The sequence below is a fragment of the Nothoprocta perdicaria genome, unplaced genomic scaffold, assembly GCF_003342845.1.
Source record: "Nothoprocta perdicaria isolate Ctin4 unplaced genomic scaffold, notPer1 scaffold_35, whole genome shotgun sequence".
Taxonomy (NCBI): Eukaryota; Metazoa; Chordata; class Aves; order Tinamiformes; family Tinamidae; genus Nothoprocta; species Nothoprocta perdicaria.
The window spans coordinates 1,089,223-1,105,840 of NW_020455588.1; the positions used below are offsets into that span (position 1 = coordinate 1,089,223).

A 16,618-nucleotide genomic window follows, 5' to 3' on the forward strand; every position below is an offset into this window, starting at 1 on the left:
TTCTACTTCAAAAGTTCCTCGTTACTGCATAGATCACAAAAAAGTACTTGTTTCAAAATCAAAACTTCAAAGTAAAAGCATTATAGCCCTCATCATATGGAATTAAAATTGACTTTTTCTTCTCCATCAAAACCTGCATTGAACGTTCTAAGGTTTCATCACACCACTGTGAATTAAGAGCTTTTGCAACAAAGTAAAACGCGCATTTCTCTGTTGGGCCTGGGCACAGATTCGGGTTCACGAGAACGAAGTCTAGCTTCCACCTAATCCTAGCAGAACTTCTGTCTAATAGATGCTCCTTTGGGCCATTCTTGGGTAAGACTAGGGTGAATATTAGCCTTTCTGGGGCAGTCGCACAGCTCTAAGTCCAATGCAGAAGACATTCCCAAAAGATCCTCCAAAAAACTTCCATAATTCCTGCCCCCCTCCCTTTTCTTTTTTCCTCTTCACTTAACCCCATTTATTATTCTTCCTGGATCATCTAGATTTAGTAAAACTGCAGGGAACAAACTGGTTTAAAGCATTATCCATGTTGAAAGTTTTAAAGAGCAGGTTGATGTGTAGCTACACACAACCCTCAATATATCCAGGATGGGAATCCACAGGCAAAATATACGTCTATTGCATAGAAGGGAGCCCAGAAAATCTAGTCTGGGATCCCTTTCACCTCAAATCTGACACCATGCGAGCCAAGTACCGTAAGAAAAATCGCCACTTCTTCCTTCTCGATGAAGAGGTTTCTATGTCTTGAAACCTTTTGGCCTTCATCCTTTTGGGGCATTTCTCTGTCAGCCACTATCAACTTGTTTCATTCTTCTACCCAATGTATTTTAACCTCAATGACTCTGCATGAACAATATCCCAGTAGCTCCCTGGGATTTACAAGTGAAACAAAGAACCACCAAACAGTTTCTTTTAAGTAACATTGTAGCAGAAGAGACACTTTTTCAAAAATAAAGCAAGATAAAGATATGGTGGGTGATTATTCTCTATTTTACCTAGAGAAAACCAATGAAATCTTATTCCCAAAAAAAAAAAAAAATAGTGACAGCAATTTAAAGGGTTAAGAGCAACTAAGAGAGAGAGAGAGAGAAAAAAAAAAAACTTAAAATTTGAGTTTTGAGACAATCCAAAAAATCCATCATAGAGGGATTGACCCAGGGGAAACTCTGACACCTCCCTTTGCTCTTGTGCACAAAGCTGTTCGGGTGAAGCTGACAGGCAGTGACAGTGCTCTGTCAAGAGCCCATCGCAGCGGGTCACCTCCGGGTTCCTCTGCAACTGCTGCTGGCGCCGCGCACCTTTCAGCTTAACGCGACTCAGTTACAGCGTACGCGTTCTCGCCACTGCTTTCATCTTATTAGCGCTTGTAACAAGAATAATCAACAAAAACAAACAGAGATATTGAGTATCTTCTGGCATGTAACCGGCTAGATATGACTCAAATGCCAATTCACATGCATGGCATTTCCAAAAGGTTTTTCTGAGATGCTTCCGAATAGTTCACAGGCAAAAGCTCACCAAATACGAAAGCCCGGCCTTCCTCAGGACATACATTTACAGCACAGCACATCTATTTCAGTAGAGCATTATAAAGCAAAGTCAAAAACCCACTTAAAGCCGTGTAAAGACACCACTCCTGGGGTTCTGCCACTACAACAGGGAACTGGGTTCATTTGTCGGACGAAGGGCGAAGCCACTGTGGAGATAACTTAGTGGTTCCCCTGCTCTGCTATAGGGTTAAAAAAACCCCTAACTAGCACCATCCCACACTGAAATTCAGCACAGAGAGAGAAAATTTCCAGTCTTTCCTGAAAAAAAAAGTAAAAAACTGTAGCAGCAGCCACTGGAGGGAGGACTTGATATTAGAATGAGGATGAAATAAGTACACAATATCTATGTACTGTTTGCCAGTGCACAGCACTTTGATGAACCCTCCACTGATACTTGTGTAAGTGGAAAATACAAGAAATTAGATGAGAGGGTTGGATTCCCTTGCTTTGACAAGCAGACATTGAATCAACAAGAGTTTGATGGTCCACAAATGAGGAGGGGGGAAATCATAAAGCCCTCCCAATGGTTACTTAAAGGCAATAGCAGGAACTCCTGTTTAACTAAGCTCCAGTTTCAAGCCCTGCCACCTTGAACTCCATACCCTGGCCACTCTCCATACTTTACAGATGCTCATCTTGAAATTGTTCAGATAACTAGGAATGTGTTCCTCTGTGTAATTACTCAGATGATTCTTTGCAGGACAATTTTCCCGTGATTCTTCCCATTACCTCAGGCAAGTCCACATTCTGGAAAAGCCACAGTTCCTGTTTCATCTGCAGAAACACGGCAAGTGAGTAAGTTTACATACAGGCAAGTTATACTTATTTGTATGTATCTTGCAAGATCTGCTATAAAAAACCAATTTGTGTTCGGTGCCTCTTCATCTCCAGTGCCCAGCAATACTGAAAATGATTCTGTACCAAAAATATATTGATTTCTTGATTTCAGTGCTACTAATGCTTTAGTTGATGAAAACCATAGGACAAGGAGAACTGGATTTTCACCATATTCTTGTAAATACAACTGCAGAGCATTGGGTACACAAAGATACAGTCATTTACAACACTATAATAAACAAACTGGGCTTTTATAAACTTAGGAGAATATGCACACCTATTTCATGTTCTGTTTGTAGAGTGGTACTGGAAGTCTGGGCCACAGGGTTAATAGTGCTAGCCTGCAAATCAAACTAGACATCCTATCACATATCTCAACTCAGGCAAATGTACTTGCACACTGATTTATAAAGGAACTTCAATTACTCTTCACTGTACAAATGCAACTGCAGAAGCACCAGGAACTTTAGCATACGATTTTGCTCTACATGATTTCAATTACTGCAATCACGCTCTGTATTGGCTGAACCAAACAACCACAGTAATACCCTTGGGAGCATTTTCTGACTAAGCAGATTTTATCCTGTCATGCTTACTGAGTACTACAGATTACATCAGTAAAAACTATCTCAGTTAAGGTTCTCCTTCCCTTCACTTATATGGCCTGATAGCTTTGCCAAACTTCATCTGCCAGTGCCAGTTGTATCCAGCCTGCCTTAGTCTGCAGGTTTGGGAACAGCTCAGCTGCATCTGCTTCCTTTTCTAAGGAGGGGGTTCACAGGCACCGTATCTTCGGTTCGGATCTGCTGATGTTAACGAGCTCCGAGCTACAGGCATTCATGGCCCCAACTTTGTCAGCAACTGTTGCTTAGGCAGGGCAGAGTAAACACGATTCCACGTGCTGAAATTTTAGTTATTTCTGTTCAACTGATTTGCAGTACTGGAAATAACCTGCATAAATACATGCCTGCAAACATGATCAAATAAATATGTTAAAAGAACACAAAAGCAGGCAGCACAACCTCAAAGAATTTTTCTGCAGTAGCAGAACCCATAACCAAGAATTCTCTCATATCTACTGTCTATTAAGTGTGCATTGAATCCTAATTCTACTAGGACAGTGAAACTAGAAGAATATTCCATAGGAGAACCTTCTTCATTGCAGGCTTTTGAGTGCTCTTATGGAACAACCAAGTCCTACAGAACTTTCTATTCTAAGGTAACTTATTTCTGTATACTCCCCACTTTCCAGGCATTCAACTTGAATGATTTCTGTCTTTCAAACTACAGACCACTGGATCCCTGTTTTAAGGAAATCTATGAAAAACAACTCATAGATCATTCAAGTTCAAGTTCAGTATCCCAAGCCCCCAATTCCCTGATGACATGAGTTTCAACCTGACTCAGTCTCTTCCAAAAGGCCAGAAAGAACCTCCATGCATAGTGTTGGGGAAAATAAATGAATTAATTCTTATAGAAAACCTACATCTTTCATGCAAAGCCTTGTAACAAAAGCTCTTGTAACATTCACTACTGCTATATTCATTGCAAGATCTTCATTGTGCATTGAATTAGTACACAGCACTACATATTAAGTAGTGACGAGAAAAATTTCCTAATTCAGTGAACAGTTGTGTAAAACAGTCTTTGATCACACAACCATATTTCATCACAGTGTATATGACAAGAATAAATAATTGTAGCACAACATTACTTGATAATATAGCTGAAGTTGCCCTGTGATGATCTCTATTGTTTTTGGTGACTTTTTAGAATGATTGCATTAGATGGTTTTAACTTAACAAGATTCTAGCTCAAAAGAGAAGGTGAAAAATACTGATCCTCATCATTGCACACACTGACGAGTTACAAGACAATGCCAGAATTTTTACTCTCCTTTTTTTTTTTTTTTTTGGTCATCTTCTTTCAAGACAGTCCCATAGGTTAACTAGAAGAGGAAAAGCCCTCAAAACACAGGAAAACTGAGCCTTCTCTAAGGAAGACAGTAGTTTACAGGGCAGCTAAAACAGAAGGAGACTAGAAAAGTCTAGGAAAATGCTTAGGCTGCTACCAAAAGCTGCTAAAAAGGGCTATATTCACATGTGTATTTATATATTTATATACACACACGTTATATATATGAACACATATGTGCATGTGTACAAACATATACATATAAGCACTGCAAAAAGCGTAAGTATGTTGTCCACATAGTTCAACACAGTTCATTATTTAAGACCAGCTGGATGATAACATACTGGCACACTCTTTCTTTTATTTTCAAACAATATCATAACTACATTTCTATATAACTACATAACAAGCAGTACCATAATGACATTTTTCCCTCACTGGGTAAATCTTAAAAATTGAAAGTCTTATACTAAAAATATTCCATAATAGTGTAAACCAGTACCTGCATCCGGACTTGCCCAGCTAGCTCTGCTGTTGCTCACCGTGCAACCTTGCGATCTCTGCCCAGGTCCAAGACTGCTAAAAAATGAATCACAGAATAGCCAAGGTTGCAAGGGATTTCTGAAATCATCTTGCCCTACTTTCTGTCAAGAGCAAGGCTTCAGGTGAGGTAAAGCAGGTCCCTGTCAGAAAATGTCCTGAGTATTTCCAGTGAGGGAAAATTCCACCACTTCTATTGGGACCTTAGCCTGATGTTTAATTTTCTTCTATGCATATGTGATTTCCTCTGAAGCGACTTGTGTGCATTTCCCCTTGTCCTGCCCTGGGCACCCTTGTGAAGAGAAGACCTCTTCTCTATAACCACCTTCTAGGTACTGGAGGACTGATTAAATCTCCTGGACCCTTCCTTAGATCGAAGAAATCGCTTCAAGTTAAAACTCCTGCAACTCTTGTTGGCCCAGTCTTCTTGCCCGCATGGTGTATGATGTGTGCTGGGTACTGGTGTGCTCAAACAAATAATGGTAACAATTAATCCATCTACTTTGTTGACACATTTGACTTAGCTGTGAACCCCTACAGAGGAGGAAAATTATCCTCATTCGTTTTTTCAAGCAGAGGCCCCTATATTTCCTTCAGGTACTATTCTCTAAGCTCAGCCACCTTTGCTCAATAGCTTTTCTTCTAGAAAGGAGGAGGAGTCCACCAATTCCTTATAAAAAATATTCAGTCTGACAAGTCAGGCATTGTCTTTTGCAGTTTACTTCCATTTGGACCAGCTCAGGCTTCAGGCACTGGTTGCTATTACTATGCTTTTGTATCCAAAAACAAAAGCTTCTACATATTATTCGCTTGACTAGATGTTACAGTCAAGTCATGTTACACTTTTTTTTTTTTTCTCCTGATAAACAAGAAATTGGAGGCCTTCGTAGAGAAGAACGACAGCTGAAAAAAACTGCGACAACACAGTTCAACCAGAAAGAAGAGTAATTATATGGAAAAGGTAAACAAACCACTGTGTAACTCTACCTTTATGTCACCTTAAAAATCACAGATAAAATAGATAAAATCTAACTCAAATCCAACCCTAAATAGATGAAATGCAATCCAAAAAAACCTATATAAACATAATACATGTCAATTAAGGCGTGTCCATATTAAGGTACTTTGATGCCCTTCCTCTGCTTTAGATGATCACGTTGCTTCCAGAGTCTACATGAAAATTAATGTAAAGCAAAGATATATGATATGCTGTAAGAACCAACACCAGGCTGGTCCAATGTCACATGAGACTACTGAAAACCACATTACAGGCAGCACAAACAGTTTGCCACTCAGCTGATGAGGTTCAAGAAAACCTACAGGCGCTGCAATAACAGTAGCTTAATCCTTATGTAAACAACACTCTGTATTTAAAAATGAGATGAAAGCTAAAAGTAGGGAGTAGGGTAAGGGTAGGGGCATAATTCTTAAAACAGCTAAAAAGGTAATGAGCATAAACTCCACTTCCAAAATTGATTTGAAAATAGGACATGAGTTTTAAACCGACACGCAATATAATATTTATGACAAAGAAACGTTATTCCTATATTCCTGATACAATGTGTCTTGACTAGCAAGGCATTTATATCAAGAGAATCAGGTATAAATCTGATCTAAATAGAGAGAAAGTGGGACAATAGGTTAAAATCCAAAGTGACTAAAAAAGACTGAACTTCAAAATCTGCTATTTCTCAGTCTTCCAAGACTCACTTAAGCAAATGCCTCCATTCCAAAAGGTACAACTTTTGCGTTACTCTCTGAAGCTGCACAAGACACAATGAATATTGGCTTAAGCTGTTTTCATTTGGAAAATGGAAATGCCACAATTTAGAAGACAACAGGAAATATTTTTTGAAGTGCAGGTATCTGAAGTTGCTCAGAGAGACTGTGTAGTCTCCAGCCTTGGAGATATTCAAGATTCGAAATTATGAAAAAAAAAATTTTTTTTAAATCACAGACTGGTTGAGACTCTAGAGATCATCCAGTCCAACCCCCTGCTCCGGCAGGGACACCCAGAGCACGGGGCACAGGGCGGCATCCAGGTGGGTTTGGAAGATCTCCAGAGAAGGAGACTCCACAACCTCCCTGGGCAGCCTGTGCCAGGGCTCCGGCACCCTCACAGGAAAGAAGTTCCCCCTCATATGGAGATGAAATCAAGTTGCAAAATAAATTAATACAAAGAAAGCATGTGCACGTAGAACTAACAAACATGTCTTAGCTGCATCCCAACAAAAGGCTTATAATAAAAGACATGAGAACCCTTATGAGGAGCCTGTGGATGAGCAAGATGGGAGTATTGAGATCTCAGAGGTTTCAGTTTCAGTTCTGCATTCTCAGGAATTCTTTCCAATCCTTCAGTTTGTGTGAAACATCCCAAATTTATCACCATGAAGCTGTCAAAACCATCAGGGCCATAGCCATGACAAATTTGTGAAAGCTGACAACACTGGATATTACTCATTCTGTTGGTAACCATTATTTTTAGTACATTAAAATACCTTGAAGCTGATTAAAAATCACCTTGCAGAGGGTGCATAAAACCTTTTAAAAGCATCTCCATTGTCTTTCCATAGATGGAAGTGTATGTTAAATATAGGTAGCATATATTACAGAGATATTATTTAAAAATTCTGAAATCAAGTCCTCGAGTAGCAGGAAATACCAGAGTTAAGGCTGCTTGCACCATGTACTTCAGCTCCCTTGTGCACACACGGTAAAAGCCAGATGTACACAAATAACAAAGCGGAGAAAATCAAATCAAATAAATCATCTCATTCTCCCCTACTTCTCAAAGTCAGTATCATCTGTATCTAGATATTTGCCCAACAAAGCTTCATCTAAACGTTTTTCTTTTTAATACTAATGCTGAATTCTCTACAACCTCCCTAATGTTATGGCAAACATCGCCAGCTAAGTTCATGCTTGCATCACCTTGAATTTCAACAGACTGACATCCAACCTGTCAAGCCCGCTGCCTCTTGCTCAGCTTCATGCAGCTGGGTTAGGCACGCAGCCTAAACTAGCTGTGCCTAAACCAGCTTACTTGATTTAGTATTTCGTCTTTAAATAGAAACCCATTCCAACGTTAAACCGCCCTTTTCTTTTCCCAATCATAAGGTCGTCTTCTTCAGCCTTTTAAATCTTGACTTATAGACACTGAGAAAGTTTTTGCTTCTTCTCTCTGTAGTATCCTTTCCCATAACTGGGGACTGCTCTCACGTCTGTCTTAATCTCCCTAGTCTGAGCAAACTAGGGCTCTTTCCAACTTTCTACATTATGTTTTTTTTCTCCCCTAGGCTTTTGAGCACTCATCCTCAGACATTCCCAGAAAAAAAACTCACAAACTGGCTCAAAACCTTTCTTAAACATGATGTCAAAACTGACCAAAGAACACCAGCTGAGGCCTGAGCAGCGTGCAGCAAAGCAAAATTATCATGTAACATTTAAATATGGCACTTTTATCTAGGCATCCTAGTAGAATTATTACTTTTTCTTTTTTTTTTTTTTTTTTTGGCAGAAGCACACTATTATTAACACGTTCTGATTATGATTCATCCAAAAATCTGAAATCTCTTTTCTCCCCTAAAACTAATGCTATTTTGTATTTATGGAGGGAAGTATCTAATCTAAGCACAGCACTTTGCATTTGTCCTTTTAAACTGCATTATTTATTTCATGTTGTTTCTCGCTTTCTCTAAGTCTTCTAAAATGCTAAATTTATCCTTTGCAGAACTCAACTCCTCTCTCAGCTGGCTGCTTGCTGTAAAATTAATACGTGTCCTTGCTATACCCCACCATCAGCCAAGCCACTAACCAAGCAAAGACATCATCACATTTGTTCTCTCCCGCTGGGCTTCTTCCTCCGCCGACGCACTGAATGGAGGCGCTCCCCTCCATTAGACAAGGAGCTATCCCTTCTTTTGCCTGACCTATCTGTCTTCAGCTCTAAGCATGACCCTAAAGCTCCTCCTATTCCAAATTTCTCCTCTCACAGAGCTAAGTGCCTCTCATTCTTTCCTTTTTCTCTCACTAGCAACCTGTCCCACTCTGCCTTAGTCCACTCTGAGACCATTCCAGTCTCCTCCCAGCTGTCCTAGTTTGTCCTTTTATCTCAAGAGCTTCAACAGAGACACTGCTGAGTCAAATGCTCATTCCAACCTTCCCGTTCTTCGCTTTCCTCAAGGCACCTGGTCTCATCCTCTGGCTATTACCAAACTAGCAAGGACACTGCTGAGCATTTGGCCAGACCAACATCCATATTCTCCATCCACCCACCAGTCAATCCAAACAACACTGGGTTGCCAGCCAGCACAGAAGCTTAAGCTTATAGCTCAGTGCTAGAACAGGCTTTCTCAGGTGTTCCCAGCAGCTGGTGCACGAGTCCAACCAATGAAAAGGTCAGAGTGTGTTTCATAAAGGTAGGATATTTGGATTTTTTGCTTACCAAAACACAGGTTTCTTAACCAAAACATGGAGGTCCTGTAGCACAGAACCACGTATGCTAGAAGATACCTTTGGAGGCCATCTACTCCAATCTCCTGCTAAAAGCAAGACTAATAAGAGCAAGAACAGTTAGGAACTCATCCAGGCAAGCTTCGAACACATCCAAGGATGGAGATCCCACTCCTACGTTTGATCACCCTCAGAAGTATTTATTTTTAAAGACCATCTCTCAAACCATCCAAATATATTTATCCTGTATCACTACAGAATTCTATATTGTTGTGAGCGGTGCAAGTTAAAACAAGCAATCAGGAACAAGAAATACCACATTATTACACCATGACTCTTTTCTGAGAAGCTTAAATACTGCCAGCACACACCATTCCTGTCAACAGTAGCCTCTAGAGTACTACTGATGTAGAGCTGCTAAGGATTTCTTTTTAACAAAATGTTCTCTGTTTCTACTGGACATCAAGTTGTCAAAGTTGGAACTTCTCACAGGAATGAAAAAAATCAATTTCTGTCCAGCTCAAACCTGGTATTTCAGCTTTCTTTCTCACCCCTCAAAAAATAGCCTAAAACCATTAAACAACGAGATTTCCCATTACACATTCCCTTCTGTGGATCAGTTGCCCTACTCTCCAATAATTCAAACTACTGGTTATTTTGGTATGGTCCTTTCACCATCTCTCTTTAAGAATTTATCCTAATTTTGATCATTGCTTAAATACTCATTAGGCTAAAAATAAGCAAATAAATACAAAAGATGAAGAACATAACTAACAAAACAAAGAATGAGAAGAGAGTAAAACATAATAGGAAGAACAAAATCCTTAACTGCCCACAGACTGATGTTAGGGAGATAATGAGCAGGAACTTAAAACACTCCTCCTGGTGCAGAGGCTCAACCTATCTGGTAATTGTGAAGCTGGTGGGATGATTCACATGAATGAAGTGTTCAAAATCAATAGATCTAACCTATTTAGAAACAGTCACAATGGAGAATAAATGGCACTGTATGCCAAAAATGTCAAAAATTGTCTGAGTCACTGACAACAGTCATGTCTTGAGAAATAAAGTAGAAGTCAGAAGGCTAGCTCAGATTCGCTACAGATACTAAATCTCACACGCCATGGTGGTCAAACATCTATAGCATCTTTTTGGAAATAAAGTTTCATTATCACAGTGGACACAAGACTGAGCGAGAGAGTCAGGAGCTTTCATGCTGCCATTATCAGAACATGCTTGAAATTTCTGAAAATTGAGGACAATTTCTTATGCTGAGAAATGTTACATCCAACCCAAGGGAAAGCTGTGTTAGACTTCATCTGGACAGATAACAAGTACCCCACTGTGCCATAGAGAACAAATACAGAACAAAGACCCTTCCTGCCCCCAGGTCTTGGAATCAAAGACCAGATTCCCAAATACATTTTCGCAAAATGACTTAAGCAGTCCCACCCCCTGCTTGTGCTACCCCCTCGGTTGTGCTGGTATTACTGTTTGTAGCAATGCCTAGCGACCCAGTGCAGAAAACCAGATCTGAAAAAAAATCAGAAAATCAGAAAAGGGAACTTGCACGAGTTAAAACCCCCTTGATCTTAAGAGTTTACTTTTAACTTACCAGACCCCAGATTCAGTTCATTACCTGGTGTAACTCAGGTGTCAGAATAAGGCAAGAACATGCAGCCACTTCCTAAAAATATTTCAGTCTGACTTGCCAACATGGACACAATGAGACAAGAAAGAAACACAAAAGAGAGATACGAAGCAGAGCAAGAACTCAAAAACGATCGTTTAAACAGGTCATAGTTTATTTTTGTCATCTTCAAACTCCATTGTTCTGGAAAAAAATAAAAAAGAGGAAATATTTAAAAATAAAGTATGAAGCAAGTTCCACTAAATTGTCTTGTAGACAAGTATGTGTTACATGTGAATTTGCAATTATAAAATTTGTTGATTTTGATGACTCTGCTTGCTTTCTCTCTCCATGACCTGGAGGTGGGCTGCTATATCAGTACAGTCTTATAGCTCATGACTTAGACATGTCAAACAGATACATGACTCTCAGTAGTTTAGGTTTCACTCCACAAGATTTCATCAAATGCTTCAGCAGGGAAATACTCCTTCATTCCAGGTACTCTCATCCTGAGAAGGTATGCGTGCACGTGCATACACACAACTGTATATCTCTCACTTTTACATACTTCCATAGTGCCTTTATATTATGACTCTTTCACTACCAAGCAATCCTGTCACCATATTTCTCCCTTTAAAATATTATAAGGTTTGTTTTTGACGGCCGTTTCTGTTTCTATTTAAATCTAATCCTCTTACTCGCTTCAATATCTAGAGATGGGTTTATAACACATACGTTCTGTGGGTTGGTTACACACTCGCTTTCTGGGAAAGAAGCTGGAAGCTTTCAGCGTTGCTTGGTTATACTCTTGTCCTTAGGACAAGCAGGAAGAAAACAAGGAAAGAAGATGGCTTAGCATCTTTTTTAGTTAAATGAAAGGACTGAGATTCACACGGGTTACAAGCTAATGGTGCTATGCATAAATATTACATTCCCTCAAATGTGAATTTCAAATGCTTCGTGAAGTTAGGCTTGTAAAACTTGGGAAGAAACTATAACCAGCTATGTTATCCGTCAGGCATGGCCTTCGACACAAAATCGAAATATATTGAGGTGGATCTGGCAAGGTGACAACATGATCAGTGAGAATCATCCTCTTGGTAAGCAGTTAATAACTTAAAAAATGGGAGAGTTTCCCCACAGGGGATGCAACAGCTCTGAAGTACAACAGAACTACCAGCTCCCAGCAAGCTGCAAAACAAGACCAGAATTCGGCGCACTACCCCTGTTCCTAAGCCTAACCACACTTCAGTCAAGGCACCACGAGGAAACAGGAGCACCCACTTTCCCTGTACCCCACCAGGAGCTTCTAGCACCGCCAAGCTTCCAGCACTGCACAAAGCTGACGCAGCGAAGAAAGCTCAGGAGTCCAGCAGGGGATGGACACCACAGCAAAAGTGTCCAGAGAAACCAACACATATATCTAGAATATTTAACTGGAAATGGAAAATGGCAACTTTATGAAGCTTATAATTCAGACAAATCCAGACCAACTTCTCTTGGGAAATGGTTCACACTTTCCAAAGCTACCCTTCTATTAAATTTCATATTTCTTCTCTATATCTTGGAGATGCCCAGAGGTACTTACAGTACTCTGGAATATTTTCTGCACAATAAAAAATTCACTAAGTCACTCTCAAAAATAAAAATTATTTAGATCAAACCTTGACCTGAAACTCACAGTAAACATGAAAATCCCCCTATGAAATTGATGGCAAGCAATAGCAAACTTTGTTTTAACTATGTTTAAACAAGTATGAAGAAATACAAAACTGTCTGGCCCATGCCAAAACAACTTTTACAGATTTTGTACAAACATTTAACTAAGCCACACCTGATATCTTTAACATTTGGCATCACTGAGAGTGCATCAGGTAGGGACCTGCTTCCAGCCAGTGGGAGACTAGGCAAACTAGCAATGCACTTAACAAGGCTTACAGTTCTGTTTGATTTTAACCATCATTTTTTCTTTCTAACTGTACAATAAAGACAATTGTTTAACTTTATTCTTCTTTACCTGACTGAGAAAATCCTTATTTGCTGATTAGAAGAGTTTCCCCAATTAAGTGATGTAGTAGATATATTGATTCAGCTAATACTACAGCTGCTAAGGCAACGCTTATTCCAGGTAACTGTAAAAAAAAAATCAATATTACAGAGACTAAAACCTCTGCATAGCAGGTTTAATATGAACTGCTTCCCTTCAGCTTTTGCTGGGCAGCAGGAAACTACAAGATTATTCAGACTTCAGTAACCATATTGCAGAACACAATTAGCCTGGTTAACTACACACAGCCCAACTTCCCTCTTCCGGGCACCAGCTCAGCAGAATATAAACTGCAGTATTAGCCTGGTTACAACAAGCAGCAAGTCAGCATGACTGAAACCCTTTCCAGGAGAGAGTGACCAGCAATGAAAGCAGTGACATGAGGCCTGCACCAGCCCACGGAGCAGGGCACCGCTCTCACCAGTAGTACCATCAATAACTAACACGCAGGAGCGGACTGCTTAGGATGCTTTCATAAGGAGGCAACTCAAGCACAGTGTAACTCGGGTTGCAGTTTCATGATTTGCTGAAGCCCATCAGCACATATAGAGGAAGTGGTCCCTTCCTTACCCTCCTTTCCACCCCCCTCCATCCCATCCCAAACCAAATTGTTCCCACATATTTCCTTAGATTGAAACTAGCCTTTTGTGAGCAAACTGAAAGGGAGCATTTTATTTCTCCAGGTTTGTATTAGCTGGATCAACTTCCACAGCCAGCTCCCTCTGCAGCCACAATCTCTATAGCTTCCAGAAAGGCCGTGGAGAAAGGGCAGCCACTGTCGGAGGCAAAAGGAGGGCAGCAGCAACCTGGACCTACACAAGCAGCACCCCAAGCACTTCCTTTCGTGGGATCTGTGGCCAGAGTGAAAGGACTTGGTGGTCTGAGTCTACTTCTTTTACAGAGTAAAACAAAAATCATTAGCAAAACCTGCACTTGCAGATTATTTGATTGTGAGTCGAGCAGAAAGCTCAAGTATTCTACAAAACTGAACACTCCATCTTTTCACCTTACAGAAAGACTCAACTACATTGGAAGAGCAACATTAAGAATGTTTTGTGGGTGGTTAAATATTAAGTTCTCAGAATTCTCAAAGTAGGAAGTCACTCAAAAAAGTGGGTATCCCAATACTTAAAACACTGAACAATATCCCTTGTAAAAAAAAGACATTTTTAAACCTATTAAATTATACTGCAGTAATTCAACTCAGTGTCCATCTGATCTACAGACTAACTACATAAATGTACATCCATACTTAAAAGGAGAAAACTCATCTCTCCTAAAGCACACACACACAAAAATATCACAGGACAGCACTAAATTTCATAAGCTTATATTTTCATGCCCAGTGTTAACCAATCTGTTTCAGTAAGCTATTGAGGAAAAAAGAAAATAAAGGGAAAAAATATCTATTCACTCTCTGTGTGTATGCTCTACTTTAAAGAGCTGCAGGAATCTACTGTAACTCTAAAAACCTCCTCTGTTACCACAGCACATAGCTCCCTAAAGGAACAATGGGTCAGATTCAAAGCACCAGGAATAGAGTTGCACTCACAACTGTTTCTATAGACCTAAGGATGGACAAAATCTCCAAAGTTGAGTCTTCAGTGGAAAGAAAATACAGAGCTAGGGACTGGAGAGACGAGACCAGCAGATCAACCCCACTGAGTAATTCCCAGGAGCTCTCACAAATACCACTTAACTACCGCAGAAAACAAATTCAGTAAAAAATATGGCCAAGACAACTAATGGATTAACATCCATTCATAACTGGCTACAACTGCTGAAAAAGCAAACTCAAGAAAATGGACAAAATCCAGACAAACTCCAAGATTTGAAGGCATTTTAGTAAGACAGAGAGCACTCGAAGCGTGTACTAGAAATGATGATGCCCTGGTCCACACCTCCAGCTGCTCGGTCCTGCTGCCCTGCCCACAGCTTTCATCTCATGGCTGCTCCTACCAGCACCTGCTAAACTATTTCAGACCGAGAGACACAGGTGAGCATAAACATCGTGAATATTACACCTGTGTTAACTCAACTTGTTTTGTCTGGAAGAAGTTAGGGAGCCCTTCCACTACACCAAGTATGGCACATAAGATGTCCAGGAGATGAGCAGGCACCAAGCTGCAGGGAGAAGGGAACAGCAGCGACTTCGGCAACCAGTGAACCATAGTCTAGGCCTGATGATGGCAAAGGCCAGCAGCTTGGTGAGCAAAGAACGCTTTTTATTGGAAGAAACATTCAAGACACATATAAGTGATAATACCTTAATTTCTCAGTGTATCAGACACGTTGTGTTCCAAGTTCAGTGTGGTAAACAGAAACTGCGTTGCTGCATTTTACCCTGCCTCTGTGATACCCTCCCATTCCTTATGTCCCTTCAGCTGCTAAGGATGTAGGAGTCTTCCCTACACATTTGTGCCCTGTTCCGCATGATGACAAAATACCTAAATTTAACATCTTGCAGCCATTCTCCAACCAACACAGCACCATCAGCACAGCTTTACCACGGGCAGCCTAATGCTGCGTCACCGCCTCTTTCACCTACACTCGCACCAGCAACTCCAACAAAACACTACTGATTTCTAAAAGAGACTCCCCTTTTTGCTGTCCCGGTGCTGCTTCAGCTTCTGCAAAGGCAAATATTGCCACCATCCTAATCTCTCCACTGTGCCACTGAATCGCCATGCAGTTAAGAACACAGGTACCTTTATTATTGCGTTTGACTTTGAAACCCTTCTCCGCCAGCGAGGGTGTTTTGTGCAGGCCCAGGCTCCGCTGGCTCCGCTTACACTAAGTGCCTCCGCCAAAAGCTCCGTGTGGTAACACTCCAAAGCAGGTGCTACAGGTCGTTAAGCCTGTCTTATGAGGATTATTGGAGGCAGCTGGGCTCAAGAAAGAGCGCAGCTAAGGGTACCTACCCAAAAAGGCAAGCAGCACCATTCCCCATGAAAGATGCATTTTAGTTTTGCGTTCAGACAGAAAAAAAAGGAAGCCGAGAGTTCTTTAAAAGGCAAGGTAGCTGTTTTGCAAAAGGAAATATAGACACACGTGTGATGTTTTAGAATAACGAACTTTGAGTTACCCAGCTGCCAAACTAAACCCAAAAAGCACTAACAATTTAAAGCTGAAAAATCATAAATCTGAATAACACTTAAGTCTGAATAACCCAGAAGTGACAAATATATTGGGAGGAGAGATTTCAGCCCATAAAGAAAGTTTTCAATCACAGAGCTATCACAGCAGAACTCAGAATGGAAAAATTACGCTCAAACCAGGCACTATTACTAAGCCAGGAGAATTACATCTGTGCAGCAGCTCACACCTGTGCAGAAGCTTCCTGCCATGCACGGTGGTAAGGAAAGCTTTTATTACGTACTTATAAACGCATGTAGCAAGGGAAGCACAGGTGTCTCTTACTTTGAGAAAGCGGCCGAAACTCCTAAAAGCAGCAGAGATTCCCTGCAGTTGGAAGAGCTATAACGAAGTTCCGGGGGGAGGATAAACACAAAAGGCTACGGGGGGAGGCGGCTGCGCTTTATTTCCCCGCGGCTCCCCCGGGCCCGTCCCGAGAGCGGGCACGGGGCGCGCGCCGGCAGCGGCGGGGCCTGGCGGGCGGCAGCGCGGCGGGGAGCGCGGGCCGCC

General features: G+C 40.9%; 1 protein-coding gene across 1 annotated transcript in view; it reads right to left on the minus strand.

The window, feature by feature from the left end:
* Nucleotides 1-4,874, minus strand: part of LOC112951397 (protein FAM172A-like) — a 38,867-nt gene extending 33,993 nt beyond the window's left edge. The window contains exon 1 of the mRNA XM_026044094.1: nucleotides 4,807-4,874. The gene's annotated coding sequence lies outside the window, so the exon portion shown is untranslated. The remainder of the gene's footprint in view (nucleotides 1-4,806) is intronic.
* Nucleotides 4,875-16,618: the final 11,744 nt, after the last annotated feature.